Source organism: Stenella coeruleoalba, assembly GCF_951394435.1.
Source record: "Stenella coeruleoalba genome assembly, contig: scaffold_61, whole genome shotgun sequence".
Classification (NCBI taxonomy): Eukaryota; Metazoa; Chordata; class Mammalia; order Artiodactyla; family Delphinidae; genus Stenella; species Stenella coeruleoalba.
Window position 1 is genome coordinate 665,982 of NW_027646361.1, and position 20,766 is coordinate 686,747.

At 43.5% G+C, this 20,766-nt stretch overlaps 1 long non-coding RNA gene across 7 annotated transcripts in view; it reads left to right on the forward strand.

Annotated features, from left to right (window-relative positions):
- LOC307181154 overlaps positions 1 to 20,766 on the forward strand; it is a 2,002,597-nt gene that overhangs the window by 642,479 nt on the left and 1,339,352 nt on the right. For all 7 annotated transcript variants that reach the window (XR_013826033.1, XR_013826034.1, XR_013826035.1 and 4 more), the window contains one exon: positions 4 to 89. This is a non-coding gene — a long non-coding RNA (uncharacterized lncRNA). The remainder of the gene's footprint in view (positions 1 to 3; positions 90 to 20,766) is intronic.

The following is a 20,766-nucleotide window of genomic DNA, read 5'->3' on the forward strand; positions in this document are numbered from 1 at the left end:
CAGTTTGAATCATCATACCTGAATCCACTCATTGTGCTGCTAAGGGCCTGATGACACAGATTTCATTGCTGAGTGATATTGCTTTTTAAGTAAATACCACAAGTTCTTTATCCATTTTTCACTTTCTGCGATGTTGAACTTGTACTGTAAACGAGGTTCTTGTAAACAGAGCCGTTCCAAACTTTGGGGTGGCTGTGTCTTTTTGATTTTAATTTCCCTAAGCTATAGGACCATAAGTGGAAGTGCCCTAGGTTCTGTTGCTTTGTTTTTTAGATGTTTCAGGAAACACCATAAACTTCTCCCGAGTGGTTGTTGGCAATTTACATCCCGCCCGTCAGCATAACAAGGCTCCCAGTTCTCCATGGCCTGTCCTGCGTTTCTGGATTTTACACTTTTTTCAGATGGCCCTTTTGACCGGGGGGAAGTGAGACTTCATTGTAGTGCAGATTTCCTTTGCAAGCTTGCTTGGTTGGCCAAAAAGGGCGTATGCGTTTTTTCCTGAATATATTCAGGAAAAAACGCATACGCCCTTTTTGGCCAAGTGCATCATTGTGGACGTTCTGCCTCTTTTCCTATGCTTTCAATGCAATTCCAGTCTACCTCCTGAAATCGGTTTCCTGCAATTCTGCCCCACTTTCAAGTCCTCTTGGCAGCCTTACTTCAGTCTATTTTTGGACGATAGCTGTCATTTATAACTCTGCAGGTTTGTGAATTACAGTGCCCCTGAGCTCCTTTCTTCAACTCGCTTTCTTTTGAGCTGGCCGCAACACCGCAGGATGGCTTCAGGCCCTAATCTGGTTCCGGCACGGCACGCTGAGCCTTTGGTTAATTCCTCTTCCTGGTGGGAAATGAGAGTTAAATTTGCCCGTCCAGACACCTCCAGCTAGCCTCTCATTGGTTCTCGCTATTCCTGTTCATCTTCCGCAGAAATTGCAAACTGGGCCAAACAGGAGGTTAAAGGGACTGACTCTCCAAGTCGGGAGAGTGTTAGTAAAGCGTCTGGAATGTTGCACCCGAGTACCAGGGGAGGAAAACTGAGACATATTTGAACACGTCTCCCGATCACATGGTTGATCATACTCTGTGTTCCACATACATGTTTTAGCTGTAGGAAGAATACCTTAAACCTGGAGAGTTGAGACCCGTGTAATGGGTACCATGCAATATGACTTCAAAGGGTCTTCATTTGCTCACCGAACCTCTCCAATCCTATCACTGCTGCGTTTATGCCCCTGTACACATGCTTGATTCTCTTTTGGAGACATAGCAATCCATAGGTTTTAAGATACTTACTAGTCAGGTACATTCTTAGGCGTTTAATATGGGGTTTTGAGTCCATTTCGTTGAGCAAGGAGTAGCTCTTGTCCATTCCATATTTGGCTTAAGGAACTTTATCTGTGCTCATTTCAATCTCTGGTTTTATGCAGCACCCCAACTCACCTTTCCCCTTAAGCAAGCATAAGTTGGTTTTCTAAATTTGAGACCCTGTTCTGTTTTGGAATGCAGTTCCTGTGTAGCCAAGTTTACATTCCGTGTATTAGTGATATCTTATGATGTTTCTTTTTCTGTGTGACTTATTTCAGTTAGAATCATCATACCTGAATCCACTCATTGTGCTGCTAAGGGCCTGATGACATAGATTTCATTGCTGAGTGATATTGCTTTGTAAGTGAATACCACAACTTCTTTATCCATTTTTCACTTTCTGCGATGTTGAACTTGTACTGTAAACGAGGTTCTTGTAAACAGAGCCGTTTCAAACTTTGGGGTGGCTGTGTCTTTTTGATTTTAATTTCCCTAAGCTATAGGACCATAAGTGGAAGTGCCCTAGGCTCTGTTGCTTTGTTTTTTAGATGTTTCAGGAAACACCATACACTTCTCCCGAGTGTCTGTTGGCAATTTACATCCCGCCCATCAGCATAACAAGGCTCCCAGTTCTCAATGGCCTGTTGCCTTTCTGGATTTTACAATTTTTTCAGATGGCCCTTTTGACCGGGGGGAAGTGAGACTTCATTGTAGTGCAGATTTCCTTTGCAAGCTTGCTTGGTTGGCCAAAAAGGGCGTATGCGTTTTTTCCTGAATATATTCAGGAAAAAACGCATACGCCCTTTTTGGCCAAGTGCATCATTGTGGACGTTCTGCCTCTTTTCCTATGCTTTCAATGCAATTCCAGTCTACCTCCTGAAATCGGTTTCCTGCAATTCTGCCCCGCTTTCAAGTCCTCTTGGCAGCCTTACTTCAGTCTATTTTTGGACGATAGCTGTCATTTATAACTCTGCAGGTTTGTGAATTACAGTGCCCCTGAGCTCCTTTCTTCAACTCGCTTTCTTGTGACCTGGCCGCAACACCGCAGGATGGCTTCAGGCCCTAATCTGGTTCCGGCCCGGCATGCTGAGCTTTTGGTTAATTCCTCTTCCTGGTGGGAAATGAGAGTTAAATTTGCCCGACCAGACACCTCCAGCTAGCCTCTCATTGGTTCTCGCTATTCCTGTTCATCTTCCGCAGAAATTGCAAACTGGGCCAAACAGGAGGTTAAAGGCGCTGACTCTCCAAGTGGGGAGAGTGTTAGGAAAGCGTCTGGAATGTTGCACCCGAGTACCAGGGGAGGAAAACTGAGACATATTTGAACACGTCTCCCGATCACATGGTTGATCATACTCTAGGTTCCACATGCATGTTTTAGCTGAAGGAAGAATACCTTAAACCTGGGTAGTTGAAAACCTTGGAATGGGTACCATGCAATATGACTTCAAAGGGTCTTCATTTGCTCACCAAACCTCTCCAATCCTATCACTGCTGCGTTTATGCCCCTGTACACATGCTTGATTCTCTTTCGGAGACATAGCAATCCATAGGTTTTAAGATACTTACTAGTCAGGTACATTCTTAGGCGTTTAATATGGGGTGTTGAGTCCATTTCGTTGAGCAAGGAGTAGCTCTTGTCTATTCCATATTTGGCTTAAGGAACTTTATCTGTGCTCATTTCAATCTCTGTTTTTATGCAGCACCCCAACTCACCTTTACCCTTAAGCACGAATAAGTTGGTTTTCTAAATTTGAGACCCTGTTCTGTTCTGTAATTCAGTTCCTGTGTAGCCAAGTTTCCATTCCGTGTATTACTGATATCTTATGATGTTTCTTTTTCTGTGTGACTTATTTCAGTTAGAATCATCATACCTGAATCCACTCATTGTGCTGCTAAGGGCCTGATGACACAGATTTCATTGCTGAGTGATATTGCTTTGTAAGTAAATACCACAACTTCTTTATCCATTTTTCACTTTCTGCGATGTTGAACTTGTACTGTAAACGAGGTTCTTGTAAACAGAGCCGTTCCAAACTTTGGGGTGGCTGTGTCTTTTTGATTTTAATTTCCCTAAGCTATAGGACCATAAGTGGAAGTGCCCTAGGCTCTGTTGCTTTGTTTTTTAGATGTTTCAGGAAACACCATACACTTCTCCCAAGTGTCTGTTGGCAATTTACATCCCGCCCATCAGCATAACAAGGCTCCCAGTTCTCAATGGCCTGTTGCCTTTTTGGATTTTACACTTTTTTCAGATGGCCCTTTTGACCGGGGGGAAGTGAGACTTCATTGTAATGCAGATTTCCTTTGCAAGCTTGCTTGGTTGGCCAAAAAGGGCGTATGCGTTTTTTCCTGAATATATTCAGGAAAAAATGCATACGCCCTTTTTGGCCAAGTGCATCATTGTGGACGTTCTGCCTCTTTTCCTATGCTTTCAATGCAATTCCAGTCTACCTCCTGAAATCGGTTTCCTGCAATTCTGCCCCGCTTTCAAGTCCTCTTGGCAGCCTTACTTCAGTCTATTTTTGGACGATAGCTGTCATTTATAACTCTGCAGGTTTGTGAATTACAGTGCCCCTGAGCTCCTTTCTTCAACTCGCTTTCTTGTGACCTGGCCGCAACACCGCAGGATGGCTTCAGGCCCTAATCTGGTTCCGGCCCGGCATGCTGAGCCTTTGGTTAATTCCTCTTCCTGGTGGGAAATGAGAGTTAAATTTGCCCGTCCAGACACCTCCAGCTAGTCTCTCATTGGTTCTCGCTATTCCTGTTCATCTTCCGCAGAAATTGCAAACTGGGCCAAACAGGAGGTTAAAGGGACTGACTCTCTAAGTCGGGAGAGTGTTAGTAAAGCGTCTGGAATGTTGCACCTGAGTACCAGGGGAGGAAAACTGAGACATATTTGAACACGTCTCCCGATCACATGGTTGATCATACTCTAGGTTCCACATGCATGTTTTAGCTGAAGGAAGAATACCTTAAACCTGGGTAGTTGAAACCCGTGGAATGGGTACCATGCAATATGACTTCAAAGGGTCTTCATTTGCTCACCGAACCTCTCCAATCCTATCACTGCTGCGTTTATGCCCCTGTACACATGCTTGATTCTCTTTCGGAGACATAGCAATCCATAGGTTTTAAGATACTTACTAGTCAGGTACATTCTTAGGCGTTTAATATGGGGTGTTGAGTCCATTTCATTGAGCAAGGAGTAGCTCTTGTCTATTCCATATTTGGCTTAAGGAACTTTATCTGTGCTCATTTCAATCTCTGGTTTTATGCAGCACCCCAACTCACCTTTACCCTTAAGCAAGAATAAGTTGGTTTTCTAAATTTGAGACCCTGTTCTGTTCTGTAATTCAGTTCCTGTGTAGCCAAGTTTACATTCCGTGTATTACTGATATCTTATGGTGTTTCTTTTTCTGTGTGACTTATTTCAGTTAGAATCATCATACCTGAATCCACTCATTGTGCTGCTAAGGGCCTGATGACACAGATTTCATTGCTGAGTGATATTGCTTTGTAAGTAAATACCACAAGTTCTTTATCCATTTTGCACTTTCTGCGATGTTGAACTTGTACTGTAAACGAGGTTCTTGTAAACAGAGCCGTTCCAAACTTTGGGGTGGCTGTGTCTTTTTGATTTTAATTTCCCTAAGCTATAGGACCATAAGTGGAAGTGCCCTAGGTTCTGTTGCTTTGTTTTTTAGATGTTTCAGGAAACACCATAAACTTCTCCCGAGTGGTTGTTGGCAATTTACATCCCGCCCATCAGCATAACAAGGCTCCCAGTTCTCCATGGCCTGTACTGCCTTTCTGGATTTTACACTTTTTTCAGATGGCCCTTTTGACTGGGGGGAAGTGAGACTTCATTGTAGTGCAGATTTCCTTTGCAAGCTTGCTTGGTTGGCCAAAAAGGGCGTATGCGTTTTTTCCTGAATATATTCAGGAAAAAACGCATACGCACTTTTTGTCCAAGTGCATCATTGTGGACGTTCTGCCTCTTTTCCTATGCTTTCAATGCAATTCCAGTCTACCTCCTGAAATCGGTTTCCTGCAATTCTGCCCCGCTTTCAAGTCCTCTTGGCAGCCTTACTTCAGTCTATTTTTGGACGATAGCTGTCATTTATAACTCTGCATGTTTGTGAATTACAGTGCCCCTGAGCTCCTTTCTTCAACTCGCTTTCTTTTGAGCTGGCCGCAACACCGCAGGATGGCTTCAGGCCCTAATCTGGTTCCGGCACGGCACGCTGAGCCTTTGGTTATTTCCTCTTCCTGGTGGGAAATGAGAGTTAAATTTGCCCGTCCAGACACCTCCAGCTAGTCTCTCATTGGTTCTCGCTATTCCTGTTCATCTTCCGCAGAAATTGCAAACTGGGCCAAACAGGAGGTTAAAGGCGCTGACTCTCCAAGTCGGGAGAGTGTTAGTAAAGCGTCTGGAATGTTGCACCCGAGTACCAGGGTACGAAAACTGAGACATATTTGAACACGTCTCCCGATCACATGGTTGATCATACTCTAGGTTCCACATGCATGTTTTAGCTGAAGGAAGAATACGTTAAACCTGGAGAGTTAAGACCCGTGTAATGGGTACCATGCAATATGACTTCAAAGGGTCTTCATTTGCTCACCGAACCTCTCCAATCCTATCACTGCTGCGTTTATGCCCCTGTACACATGCTTGATTCTCTTTCGGAGACATAGCAATCCATAGGTTTTAAGATACTTACTAGTCAGGTACATTCTTAGGCGTTTAATATGCGGTGTTGAGTCCATTTCGTTGAGCAAGGAGTAGCTCTTGTCTATTCCATATTTGACTTAAGGAACTTTATCTGTGCTCATTTCAATCTCTGGTTTTATGCAGCACCACAACTCACCTTTCCCCTTAAGCAAGCATAAGTTGGTTTTCTAAATTTGAGACCCTGTTCTGTTCTGTAATTCAGTTCCTGTGTAGCCAAGTTTACATTCCGTGTATTACTGATATCTTATGATGTTTCTTTTTCTGTGTGACTTATTTCAGTTCGAATCATCATACCTGAATCCACTCATTGTGCTGCTAAGGGCCTGATGACACAGATTTCATTGCTGAGTGATATTGCTTTGTAAGTAAATACCACAAGTTCTTTATCCATTTTGCACTTTCTGCGATGTTGAACTTGTACTGTAAACGAGGTTCTTGTAAACAGAGATGTTCCAAACTTTGGGGTGGCTGTGTCTTTTTGATTTTAATTTCCCTAAGCTATAGGACCATAAGTGGAAGTGCCCTAGGTTCTGTTGCTTTGTTTTTTAGATGTTTCAGGAAACACCATAAACTTCTGCCGAGTGGTTGTTGGCAATTTACATCCCGCCCATCAGCATAACAAGGCTCCCAGTTCTCCATGGCCTGTCCTGCCTGTCTGGATTTTACACTTTTTTCAGATGGCCCTTTTGACCGGGGGGAATTGAGACTTCATTGTAGTGCAGATTTCCTTTGCAAGCTTGCTTGGTTGGCCAAAAAGGGCGTATGCGTTTTTTCCTGAATATATTCAGGAAAAAACGCATACGCCCTTTTTGGCCAAGTGCATCATTGTGGACGTTCTGCCTCTTTTCCTATGCTTTCAATGCAATTCCAGTCTACCTCCTGAAATCGGTTTCCTGCAATTCTGCCCCGCTTTCAAGTCCTCTTGGCAGCCTTACTTCAGTCTATTTTTGGACGATAGCTGTCATTTATAACTCTGCAGGTTTGTGAATTACAGTGCCCCTGAGCTCCTTTCTTCAACTCGCTTTCTTTTGAGCTGGCCGCAACACCGCAGGATGGCTTCAGGCCCTAATCTGGTTCCGGCACGGCACGCTGAGCCTTTGGTTATTTCCTCTTCCTGGTGGGAAATGAGAGTTAAATTTGCCCGTCCAGACACCTCCAGCTAGTCTCTCATTGGTTCTCGCTATTCCTGTTCATCTTCCGCAGAAATTGCAAACTGGGCCAAACAGGAGGTTAAAGGCGCTGACTCTCCAAGTGGGGAGAGTGTAAGTAAAGCGTCTGGAATGTTGCACCCGAGTACCAGGTACGAAAACTGAGACATATTTGAACACGTCTCCCGATCACATGGTTGATCATACTCTAGGTTCCACATGCATGTTTTAGCTGAAGGAAGAATACCTTAAACCTGGAGAGTTAAGACCCGTGTAATGGGTACCATGCAATATGACTTCAAAGGGTCTTCATTTGCTCACCGAACCTCTCCAATCCTATCACTGCTGCGTTTATGCCCCTGTACACATGCTTGATTCTCTTTCGGAGTCATAGCAATCCATAGGTTTTAAGATACTTACTAATCAGGTACATTCTTAGGCGTTTAATATGCGGTGTTGTGTCCATTTCGTTGAGCAAGGAGTAGCTCTTGTCTATTCCATATTTGACTTAAGGAACTTTATCTGGGCTCATTTCAATCTCTGGTTTTATGCAGCACCACAACTCACCTTTCCCCTTAAGCAAGCATAAGTTGGTTTTCTAAATTTGAGACCCTGTTCTGTTCTGTAATTCAGTTCCTGTGTAGCCAAGTTTACATTCCGTGTATTACTGATATCTTATGATGTTTCTTTTTCTGTGTGACTTATTTCAGTTCGAATCATCATACCTGAATCCACTCATTGTGCTGCTAAGGGCCTGATGACACAGATTTCTTTGCTGAGTGATATTGCTTTGTAAGTAAATACCACAAGTTCTTTATCCATTTTTCACTTTCTGCGATGTTGAACTTGTACTGTAAACGAGGTTCTTGTAAACAGAGCCGTTCCAAACTTTGGGGTGGCTGTGTCTTTTTGATTTTAATTTCCCTAAGCTATAGGACCATAAGTGGAAGTGCCCTAGGTTCTGTTGCTTTGTTTTTTAGATGTTTCAGGAAACACCATACACTTCTCCCCAGTGGTTGTTGGCAATTTACATCCCGCCCATCAGCATAACAAGGCTCCCAGTTCTCCATGGCCTGTCCTGCCTTTCTGGATTTTACACTTTTTTCAGATGGCCCTTTTGACCGGGGGGAAGTGAGACTTCATTGTAGTGCAGATTTCCTTTGCAAGCTTGCTTGGTTGGCCAAAAAGGGCGTATGCGTTTTTTCCTGAATATATTCAGGAAAAAACGCATACGCCCTTTTTGGCCAAGTGCATCATTGTGGACGTTCTGCCTCTTTTCCTCTGGTTTCAATGCAATTCCAGTCTACCTCCTGAAATCGGTTTCCTGCAATTCTGCCCCGCTTTCAAGTCCTCTTGGCAGCCTTACTTCAGTCTATTTTTGGACGATAGCTGTCATTTATAACTCTGCAGGTTTGTGAATTACAGTGCCCCTGAGCTCCTTTCTTCAACTCGCTTTCTTTTCAGCTGGCCGCAACACCGCAGGATGGCTTCAGGCCGTAATCTGGTTCCGGCACGGCACGCTGAGCCTTTGGTTATTTCCTCTTCCTGGTGGGAAATGAGAGTTAAATTTGCCCGTCCAGACACCTCCAGCTAGTCTCTCATTGGTTCTCGCTATTCCTGTTCATCTTCCGCAGAAATTGCAAACTGGGCCAAACAGGAGGTTAAAGGCGCTGACTCTCCAAGTCGGGAGAGTGTTAGTAAAGCGTCTGGAATGTTGCACCCGAGTACCAGGGTACGAAAACTGAGACATATTTGAACACGTCTCCCGATCACATGGTTGATCATACTCTAGGTTCCACATGCATGTTTTAGCTGAAGGAAGAATACCTTAAACCTGGGTAGTTGAAACCCGTGGAATGGGTACCATGCAATATGACTTCAAAGGGTCTTCATTTGCTCACCGAACCTCTCCAATCCTATCACTGCTGCATTTATGCCCCTGTACATATGCTTGATTCTCTTTCAGAGACATAGCAATCCATAGGTTTTAAGATACTTACTAGTCAGGTACATTCTTAGGCGTTTAATATGGGGTGTTAAGTCCATTTCATTGAGCAAGGAGTAGCTCTTGTCTATTCCATATTTGGCTTAAGGAACTTTATCTGTGCTCATTTCAATCTCTGGTTTTATGCAGCACCCCAACTCACCTTCACCCTTAAGCAAACATAAGTTGGTTTTCTAAATTTGAGACCCTGTTCTGTTCTGTAATTCAGTTCCTGTGTAGCCAAGTTTACATTCCATGTATTACTGATATCTTATGATGTTTCTTTTTCTGTGTGACTTATTTCAGTTAGAATCATCATACCTGAATCCACTCATTGTGCTGCTAAGGGCCTGATGACACAGATTTCATTGCTGAGTGATATTGCTTTGTAAGTAAATACCACAAGTTCTTTATCCATTTTTCACTTTCTGCGATGTTGAACTTGTACTGTAAACGAGGTTCTTGTAAACAGAGCCGTTCCAAACTTTGGGGTGGCTGTGTCTTTTTGATTTTAATTTCCCTAACCTATAGGACCATAAGTGGAAGTGCCCTAGGTTCTGTTGCTTTGTTTTTTAGATGTTTCAGGAAACACCATACACTTCTCCCTAGTGGTTATTGGCAATTTACATCCCGCCCATCAGCATAACAAGGCTCCCAGTTCTCCATGGCCTGTCCTGCCTTTCTGGATTTTACACTTTTTTCAGATGGCCCTTTTGACCGGGGGGAAGTGAGACTTCATTGTAGTGCAGATTTCCTTTGCAAGCTTGCTGGGTTGGCCAAAAAGGGCGTATGCGTTTTTTCCTGAATATATTCAGGAAAAAACGCATACGCCCTTTTTGGCCAAGTGCATCATTGTGGACGTTCTGCCTCTTTTCGTATGCTTTCAATGCAATTCCAGTCTACCTCCTGAAATCGGTTTCCTGCAATTCTGCCCCGCTTTCAAGTCCTCTTGGCAGCCTTACTTCAGTCTATTTTTGGACGATAGCTGTCATTTATAACTCTGCAGGTTTGTGAATTACAGTGCCCCTGAGCTCCTTTCTTCAACTCGCTTTCTTTTGAGCTGGCCGCAACACCGCAGGATGGCTTCAGGCCCTAATCTGGTTCCGGCACGGCACGCTGAGCCTTTGGTTAATTCCTCTTCCTGGTGGGAAATGAGAGTTAAATTTGCCCGTCCAGACACCTCCAGCTAGCCTCTCATTGGTTCTCGCTATTCCTGTTCATCTTCCGCAGAAATTGCAAACTGGGCCAAACAGGAGGTTAAAGGCGCTGACTCTCCAAGTCGGGAGAGTGTTAGTAAAGCGTCTGGAATGTGGCACCCGAGTACCAGGTACGAAAACTGAGACATATTTGAACACGTCTCCCGATCACATGGTTGATCATACTCTAGGTTCCACATGCATGTTTTAGCTGAAGGAAGAATACCTTAAACCTGGAGAGTTGAGACCCGTGTAATGGGTACCATGCAATATGACTTCAAAGGGTCTTCATTTGCTCACGAACCTCTCCAATCCTATCACTGCTGCGTTTATGCCCCTGTACACATGCTTGATTCTCTTTTGGAGACATAGCAATCCATAGGTTTTAAGATACTTACTAGACAGGTACATTCTTAGGCGTTTAATATGCGGTGTTGAGTCCATTTCGTTGAGCAAGGAGTAGCTCTTGTCTATTCCATATTTGGCTTAAGGAACTTTATCTGTGCTCATTTCAATCTCTGGTTTTATGCAGCACCCCAACTCACCTTCCCCCTTAAGCAAGCATAAATTGGTTTTCTAAATTTGAGACCCTGTTCTGTTCTGTAATTCAGTTCCTGTGTAGCCAAGTTTACATTCCGTGTATTACTGATATCTTATGATGTTTCTTTTTCTGTGTGACTTATTTCAGTTAGAATCATCATACCTGAATCCACTCATTGTGCTGCTAAGGGCCTGATGACACAGATTTCATTGCTGAGTGATATTGCTTTGTAAGTAAATACCACAACTTCTTTATCCATTTTTCACTTTCTGCGATTTTGAACTTGTACTGTAAACGAGGTTCTTGTAAACAGAGCCGTTCCAAACTTTGGGGTGGCTGTGTCTTTTTGATTTTAACTTCCCTAAGATATAGGACCATAAGTGGAAGTGCGCTAGGTTCTGTTGCTTTGTTTTTTAGATGTTTCAGGAAACACCATACACTTCTCCGGAGTGGTTGTTGGCAATTTACATCCCGCCCATCAGCATAACAAGGCTCCCAGTTCTCCATGGCCTGTCCTGCCTTTCTGGATTTTACACTTTTTTCAGATGGCCCTTTTGACCGGGGGGAAGTGAGACTTCATTGTAGTGCAGATTTCCTTTGCAAGCTTGCTTGGTTGGCCAAAAAGGGCGTATGCGTTTTTTCCTGAATATATTCAGGAAAAAACGCATACGCCCTTTTTGGCCAAGTGCATCATTGTGGACGTTCTGCCTCTTTTCCTATGCTTTCAATGCAATTCCAGTCTACCTCCTGAAATCGGTTTCCTGCAATTCTGCCCCGCTTTCAAGTCCTCTTGGCAGCCTTACTTCAGTCTATTTTTGGACGATAGCTGTCATTTATAACTCTGCAGGTTTGTGAATTACAGTGCCCCTGAGCTCCTTTCTTCAACTCGCTTTCTTGTGAGCTGGCCGCAACACCGCAGGATGGCTTCAGGCCGTAATCTGGTTCCGGCACGGCACGCTGAGCCTTTGGTTATTTCCTCTTCCTGGTGGGAAATGAGAGTTAAATTTGCCCGTCCAGACACCTCCAGCTAGTCTCTCATTGGTTCTCGCTATTCCTGTTCATCTTCCGCAGAAATTGCAAACTGGGCCAAACAGGAGGTTAAAGGCGCTGACTCTCCAAGTCGGGAGAGTGTTAGTAAAGCGTCTGGAATGTTGCACCCGAGTACCAGGGTACAAAAACTGAGACATAGTTGAACACGTCTCCCGTTCACACGGATGATCATACTCTTGGTTCCACATGCATGTTTTAGCTGAAGGAAGAATACCTTAAACCTGGAGAGTTGAGACCCGTGCAATGGGTACCATGCAATATGACTTCAAAGGGTCTTCATTTGCTCACGAACCTCTCCAATCCTATCACTGCTGCGTTTATGCCCCTGTACACATGCTTGATTCTCTTTCGGAGACATAGCAATCCATAGGTTTTAAGATACTTACTAGACAGGTACATTCTTAGGCGTTTAATATGCGGTGTTGAGTCCATTTCGTTGAGCAAGGAGTAGCTCTTGTCTATTCCATATTTGGCTTAAGGAACTTTATCTGTGCTTATTTCAATCTCTGGTTTTATGCAGCACCCCAACTCACCTTTCCCCTTAAGCAAGCATAAGTTGTTTTTCTAAATTTGAGACCCTGTTCTGTTCTGTAATTCAGTTCCTGTGTAGCCAAGTTTACATTCCGTGTATTACTGATATCTTATGATGTTTCTTTTTCTGTGTGACTTATTTCAGTTAGAATCATCATACCTGAATCCACTCATTGTGCTGCTAAGGGCCTGATGACACAGATTTCATTGCTGAGTGATATTGCTTTGTAAGTAAATACCACAACTTCTTTATCCATTTTTCACTTTCTGCGATGTTGAACTTGTAGTGTAAACGAGGTTCTTGTAAACAGAGCCGTTCCAAACTTTGGGGTGGCTGTGTCTTTTTGATTTTAAATTCCCTAAGCTATAGGAACATAAGTGGAAGTGCCCTAGGCTCTGTTGCTTTGTTTTTTAGATGTTTCAGGAAACACCATACTCTTCTCGCGAGTGGTTGTTGGCAATTTACATCCCGCCCATCAGCATAACAAGGCTCCCAGTTCTCCATGGCCTGTCCTGCCTTTCTGGATTTTACACTTTTTTCAGATGGCCCTTTTGACCGGGTGGAAGTGAGACTTCATTGTAGTGCAGATTTCCTTTGCAAGCTTGCTTGGTTGGCCAAAAAGGGCGTATGCGTTTTTTCCTGAATATACTCAGGAAAAAACGCATACGCCCTTTTTGGCCAAGTGCATCATTGTGTACGTTCTGCCTCTTTTCCTATGCTTTCAATGCAATTCCAGTCTACCTCCTGAAATCTGTTTCCTGCAATTCTGCCCCGCTTTCAAGTCCTCTTGGCAGCCTTACTTCAGTCTATTTTTGGACGATAGCTGTCATTTATAACTCTGCAGGTTTGTGAATTACAGTGCCCCTGAGCTCCTTTCTTCAACTCGCTTTCTTGTGACCTGGCCGCAACACCGCAGGATGGCTTCAGGCCCTAATCTGGTTCCGGCCCGGCATGCTGAGCCTTTGGTTAATTCCTCTTCCTGGTGGGAAAAGAGAGTTAAATTTGCCCGTTCAGACACCTCCAGCTAGTCTCTCATTGGTTCTCGCTATTCCTGTTCATCTTCCGCAGAAATTGCAAACTGGGCCAAACAGGAGGTTAAAGGGACTGACTCTCTAAGTCGGGAGAGTGTTAGTAAAGCGTCTGGAATGTTGCACCCGAGTACCAGGGGAGGAAAACTGAGACATATTTGAACACGTCTCCCGTTCACATGGTTGATCATACTCTGGGTTCCACATGCATGTTTTAGCTGAAGAAAGAATACCTTAAACCTGGAGAGTTGAGACCCGTGTAATGGGTACCATGCAATATGACTTCAAAGGGTCTTCATTTGCTCACCGAACCTCTCCAATCCTATCACTGCTGCGTTTATGCCCCTGTACACACGCTTGATTCTCTTTTGGAGACATAGCAATCCATAGGTTTTAAGATACTTACTAGTCAGGTACATTCTTAGGCGTTTAATATGGGGTGTTGAGTCCATTGCGTTGAGCAAGGAGTAGCTCTTGTCTATTCCATATTTGGCTTAAGGACCTTTATCTGTGCTCATTTCAATCTCTGGATTTATGCAGCACCCCAACTCACCTTTCCCCTTAAGCAAGCATAAGTTGGTTTTTTAAATTTGAGACCCTGTTCTGTTTTGGAATTCAGTTCCTGTGTAGCCAAGTTTACATTCCGTGTATTAGTGATATCTTATGATGTTTCTTTTTCTGTGTGACTTATTTCAGTTAGAATCATCGTACCTGAATCCACTCATTATGCTGCTACGGGCCTGATGACATAGATTTCATTGCTGAGTGATACTGCATTGTATGTAAGTACCACAAGTTCTTTATCCATTTTTCACTTTCTGTGATATTGAACTTGTACCGTAAACGAGGTTGTTGTAAACAGAGGCGTCCCAAACTTTGGGGTGTCTGTGTCTTTTTGATTTTAATTTCCCTAAGCTATAGGACCATAAGTGGAAGTGCCCTAGGCTCTGTTGCTTTGTTTTTTAGATGTTTCAGGAGACACCATACAGTTCTCCGGAGTGTCTGTTGGCAATTTACATCCCGCCCATCAGCATAACAAGGCTCCCAGTTCTCCATGGCCTGTCCTGCCTTTCTGGATTTTACACTTTTTTCAGATGGCCCTTTTGACCAGGGGGGAAGTGAGACTTCATTGTAGTGCAGATTTCCTTTGCAAGTTTGCTTGGTTGGCCAAAAAGGGCGTATGCGTTTTTTCCTGAATATATTCAGGAAAAAACGCATACGCCCTATTTGGCCAAGTGCATCATTGTGGAAGTTCTGCCTCTTTTCCTATGCTTTCAATGCAATTCCAGTCTACCTCCTGAAATCGGTTTCCTGCAATTCTGCCCCGATTTCAAGTCCTCTTGGCCGCCTTACTTCAGTATATTTTTTGACGATAGCTGTCATTTATAACTCTGCAGGTTTGTGAATTACAGTGCCCCTGAGCTCCTTTCTTCAACTCGCTTTCTTTTGAGCTGGCCGCAACACCGCAGGATGGCTTCAGGCCCTAATCTGGTTCCGGCACGGCACGCTGAGCCTTTGGTTAATTCCTCTTCCTGGTGGGAAATGAGAGTTAAATTTGCCCGTTCAGACACCTCCAGCTAGTCTCTCATTGGTTCTCGCTATTCCTGTTCATCTTCCGCAGAAATTGCAAACTGGGCCAAACAGGAGGTTAAAGGGACTGACTCTCCAAGTCGGGAGAGTGTTAGTAAAGCGTCTGGAATGTTGCACCCGAGTACCAGGGTATGAAAACTGAGACATATTTGAACACGTCTCCCGATCACATGGTTGATCATACTCTAGGTTCCACATGCATGTTTTAGCTGAAGGAAGAATACCTTAAACCTTGGTAGTTGAAACCTGTGGAATGGGTACCATGCAATATGACTTCAAAGGGTCTTCATTTGCTCACCGAACCTCTCCAATCCTATCACTGCTGCGTTTATGCCCCTGTACACTTGCTTGATTCTCTTTCGGAGACATAGCAATCCATAGGTTTTAAGATACTTACTAGTCAGGTACATTCTTAGGCGTTTAATATGCGGTGTTGAGTCCATTTCGTTGAGCAAGGAGTAGCTCTTGTCTATTCCATATTTGGCTTAAGGAACTTTATCTGTGCTCATTTCAATCTCTGGTTTTATGCAGCACCCCAACTCACCTTTACCCTTAAGCAAGCATAAGTTGGTTTTCTAAATTTGAGACCCTGTTCTGTTCTGTAATTCAGTTCCTGTGTAGCCAAGTTTCCATTCCATGTATTAGTGATATCTTATGATGTTTCTTTTTCTGTGTGACTTATTTCAGTTAGAATCATCATACCTGAATCCACTCATTGTGCTGCTAAGGGCCTGATGACACAGATTTCATTGCTAAGTGATATTGCTTTGTAAGTAAATACCACAACTTCTTTCTCCATTTTTCACTTTCTGCGATGTTGAACTTGTACTGTAAACGAGGTTCTTGTAAACAGAGCCGTTCCAAACTTTGGGGTGGCTGTGTCTTTTTGATTTTAATTTCCCTAAGCTATAGGACCATAAGTGGAAGTGCCCTAGGTTCTGTTGCTTTGTTTTTTAGATGTTTCAGGAAACACCATACACTTCTCCCGAGTGGTTGTTGGCAATTTACATCCCGCCCATCAGCATAACAAGGCTCCCAGTTCTCCATGGCCTGTCCTGCCTTTCTGGATTTTACACTTTTTTCAGATGGCCCTTTTGACCGGGGGGAAGTGAGACTTCATTGTAGTGCAGATTTCCTTTGCAAGCTTGCTTGGTTGGCCAAAAAGGGCGTATGCGTTTTTTCCTGAATATATTCAGGAAAAAACGCATAGGCCCTTTTTGGCCAAGTGCATCATTGTGGACGTTCTGCCTCTTTTCCTATGCTTTCAATGCAATTCCAGTCTACCTCCTGAAATCGGTTTCCTGCAATTCTGCCCCGCTTTCAAGTCCTCTTGGCAGCCTTACTTCAGTCTATTTTTGGACGATAGCTGTCATTTATAACTCTGCAGGTTTGTGAATTACAGTGCCCCTGAGCTCCTTTCTTCAACTCGCTTTCTTGTGAGCTGGCCGCAACACCGCAGGATGGCTTCAGGCCCTAATCTGGTTCCGGCACGGCACGCTGAGCCTTTGGTTAATTCCTCTTCCTGGTGGGAAATGAGAGTTAAATTTGCCCGTCCAGACACCTCCAGCTAGTCTCTGATTGGTTCTCGCTATTCCTGTTCATCTTCCGCAGAAATTGCAAACTGTGCCAAACAGGAGGTTAAAGGTGCTGACTCTCCAAGTGGGGAGAGTGTTAGTAAAGCGTCTGGAATGTGGCACCCGAGTACCAGGGTACGAAAACTGAGACATATTTGAACACATCTCCCGATCACATGGTTGATCATACTCTGGGTTCCACATGCATGTTTTAGCTGAAGGAAGAATACCTAAAACCTGGGTAGTTGAAACCCGTGGAATGGGTACCATGCAATATGACTTCAAAGGGTCTTCATTTGCTCACAGAACCTCTCCAATCCTATCACTGCTGCGTTTATGCCCCTGTACACACGCTTGATTCTCTTTTGGAGACATAGCAATCCATAGGTTTTAAGATACTTACTAGTCAGGTACATTCTTAGGCGTTTAATATGGGGTGTTGAGTCCATTTCGTTGAGCAAGGAGTAGCTCTTGTCTATTCCATATTTGGCTTAAGGAACTTTATCTGTGCTCATTTCAATCTCTGGTTTTATACAGCACCCCAACTCACCTTCCCCGTTAAGCAAGCGTAAGTTGGTTTTCTAAACTTGAGACACTGTTCTGTTTTGTAATTCAGTTCATGTGTAGCCAAGTTCACATTCTGTGTATTAGTGATACCTTATGATGTTTCTTTTCTGTGTGACTTATTTCAGTTCGAATCATCATACCGGAATCCACTCATTATGCTGCTACGGGCCTGATCACATAGATTTCATTGCTGAGTGATATTGCATTGTACGTAAGTACCACAAGTTCTTTATCCATTTTTCACTTTCTGCGATATTGAACTTGTACCGTAAACGAGGTTCTTGTAAACAGAGGCGTCCCAAACTTTGGGGTGGCTGTGTCTTTTTGATTTTAATTTCCCTAAGCTATAGGACCATAAGTGGAAGTGCCCTAGGCTCTGTTGCTTTGTTTTTTAGATGTTTCAGGAAACACCATACACTTCTCCAGAGTGGCTGTTGGCAATTTACATCCCGCCCATCAGCATAAGAAGGCTCCCAGTTCTCCATGGCCTGTCGTGCCTTTATGGATTCTACACTTTTTTCAGATGGCCCTTTTGACCGGGTGGAAGTGAGACTTCATTGTAGTGCAGATTTCCTTTGCAAGCTTGCTTGGTTGGCCAAAAAGGGCGTATGCGTTTTTTCCTGAATATATTCAGGAAAAAACGCATACGCCCTTTTTGGCCAAGTGCATCATTGTCGAGTTTCTGACTCTCTTCATATGTTTTCAATGCAATTCCAGTCTACCTCCTGAAACCGGTTTCCTGCAATTCTGCCTTGCTTTCAATGCCTCTTCATAGCCTTACCTCAATATATTTTTTAAAAATAGTTGGCCTTTATAACTCTGCAGGTTTTTGAATTGCAGTGGCCCTTAGCTCCATTTTTTAGCTCTTATTTTTGTGGTCTTGCCCCGTAACCACAGGATTCCTTGAAGCCCTATTTTTCTTCTTGGGCACCTTGCTGTGCCTTTGGTTAATTCTTCTTACTGATGTGATATTAGAGTGACATGTGCCCATTGAAACCGCTACAGCTAGTTTCTCACTGTTTCCTCCTATTCCCATTCATCCTCTGCACTAACTGCAGACTGTGCGATACCAGAACTTAAAGGCATTGACTCCATGTGGGGATGTTGTTAGTAAAGTGGCTGGAATGTCGATCCGGAGCCCCAGGAGAGGAAAAATGAGGTGCGTTTTAGAAACCTTTCCCGATCATATGGTATACCAGTCGCTGGGTTTCCCAAGCATGGTTTAGCTGTAGGAAGATTCCCTTCAACCTGGAGTGTTGGGACCCTTGGACTGAGTAGCATGAAGTATTGCATTAAACTTTCGGCAGTTGCTCACCAAAGCTCACCAATCCTGTCAGCCCCAAGTGTCCAGCCTTATGTCTTATCCAGCTGTGGGTTTATATGTGGTCAATCCAGGTTGCATCACAGCCCCTGAGCAAATTTTGTAAGAATTTTTCTCTCTTTCATTGTTTCAGCGTTTTGTTTTTAAAATTTATTTCTATAATGGGGTTTAGCTCATTTTCACTGCTGTGTTTGTGCCGCTCTGCACACACTTGATTCCCTTATGGAGATATATCAATACATGGGTTTTAGGATTCTTATTACTCAGATATATTTCTCTGCGGTGTATAGGGTGTGTTGAGGCCAGTTCATTGAGCAAGGTGTAGATCTTGTCTAATACCTATTTGGTTTATTGAACGGTATCTGTGCTAATTTCAAACTCTGGTTTTATGCATCACCCCACCTCTCCTTTCCCCTTAAGCTGACATAAGTGTGTTTTCTAAATGTGAGACACTGTTCTGTTCTGTAATTCATTTCTTGTGCAGCCATATTTACCCTCCCTCTATAAGTGATATCTTATGATATGTTTCTTTTTCTGTTTGACTTATTTCAAGTAGTATTATCGGACCTAAATCCACTCTTTATCCTTCTACTAGCCTTATTACATTGATTTCATGGTGAAGAGATATTCCATTGTACATAAGTACCACATCTTCTTTATCCATTGTTCTCTTTCCTGGGATATTTAAGGTGTACTGAAGTTGAGGTTCTTGTAAACAGAGTAGCCCTAAACTGTGGTGTGCTTGTGTCTTGTTGATTTTTAGACTTCCCTAGATATACTCCCATGATTGGAAGTGTCCTATGCTCTGTAGCTCTGTTTTTTAGATGATTTAGGAACCACCATACACTTCTCCAGAGTGGCTCTCGGCAGTTCACACACTGCCCATCAGCGTATAAAGGCTCCCTGTTCTCCATGGCCTGTCCTGCATTTCTGGTTTTTACAATTTTTTAGGATGGCCCTTTTGACCGGTGGGAAGTGAGACTTCTTTGTTGTGCACATTTGCATTGCTTGCTTGCTTCGTTGCCCATAAAGTGCGTATGCGTTTTTTCCTGGATATAATCAGGAAAAAACGCATACGCCCTTTTGGGCCAACTGCATCATTGTCGAAATTCTGCCGCTTTTCATGTGCGTTAAAGACGAGTCCAATCTATCTCTTGAAATCTCTTTCTTGCAATTCTGTCTTGCATTCAGATCCTCTTCTTTGCCTTACCTCAACATATTTTTGGACGTTAGTTTTCATTTATAACTCTGCAGGTTTGTGAATTGCAGTGACCCTGAGCTCCATTTTTTAAGTTGCTCTTTTGTGAGCTGGCCTCAAACCCGCAGGATTGCTTCAGGCCCTATTTTGGCTCCGGCGAGGCAGGCTGAGCCTTCCTTTAATTCTTATTCTTAATGGGAAATTAGAGTGATATGTGCCCATCCAAACCCCTACAACTCTTCTCTCATTGGTTCCCCCTCTTCCCGTTCATCCTCCTCACAATTTGCAAAATGTGTGAAACAGAAGTTTAAATGTGCTGATTCTCCAAGTGGGGAGATTCTAAGTAGCGTGGCTGGAATGGTGAACAGGAGCACCAGGAGAGGATAAATGAGGTGCATTTTAGACACATCTCCCGATCACATGGTGTACAGTCCTCTGGGTTTTCCATGCATGTTTTAGCTGTAGGAAGATCCCTTGAACCTGCAGATTTGGGACCCATTGAATGGGTACCAGGTAGTATTACTTTAAAGGGTGTGCATTTCCTCACCCAACCTCACATTTCTCTTAGCGCAAACAGTTTCCAGCCTTATGTCTCATCCTGCTGTGGGTCTAGATGTGTTCAATCCATGTTGCATCACCGTCCCTGAGGAAAAGTTGTAAGAGGTTTTCTCTGTCTCTCTGTCGTTTATTTTTTTCAATTTATTACTATATTGGTTACAGCTGATTTTCAAAGCTCTGTTTCTTGCTGCTGTACATCCACTTGATTCGCGTACAGAGAGACATCAATAAATTCTTTTTCAGATTCTTACCAGTCGTATATATTCTTTTCTGGTGACTTGAGTGTGCTGAGTGCAGTTCTTTTAGCTACCGTGTAGGCCTTGTTGATTATCAGTTTGGTATTTGGAATGGTATCTTTGCTAATTTCAACCTCCTGGATGATGCCTCACCCCTCCCCACCTTTCCCGTTTAGCAGCCTTATGCGTGTTTTCTACATATT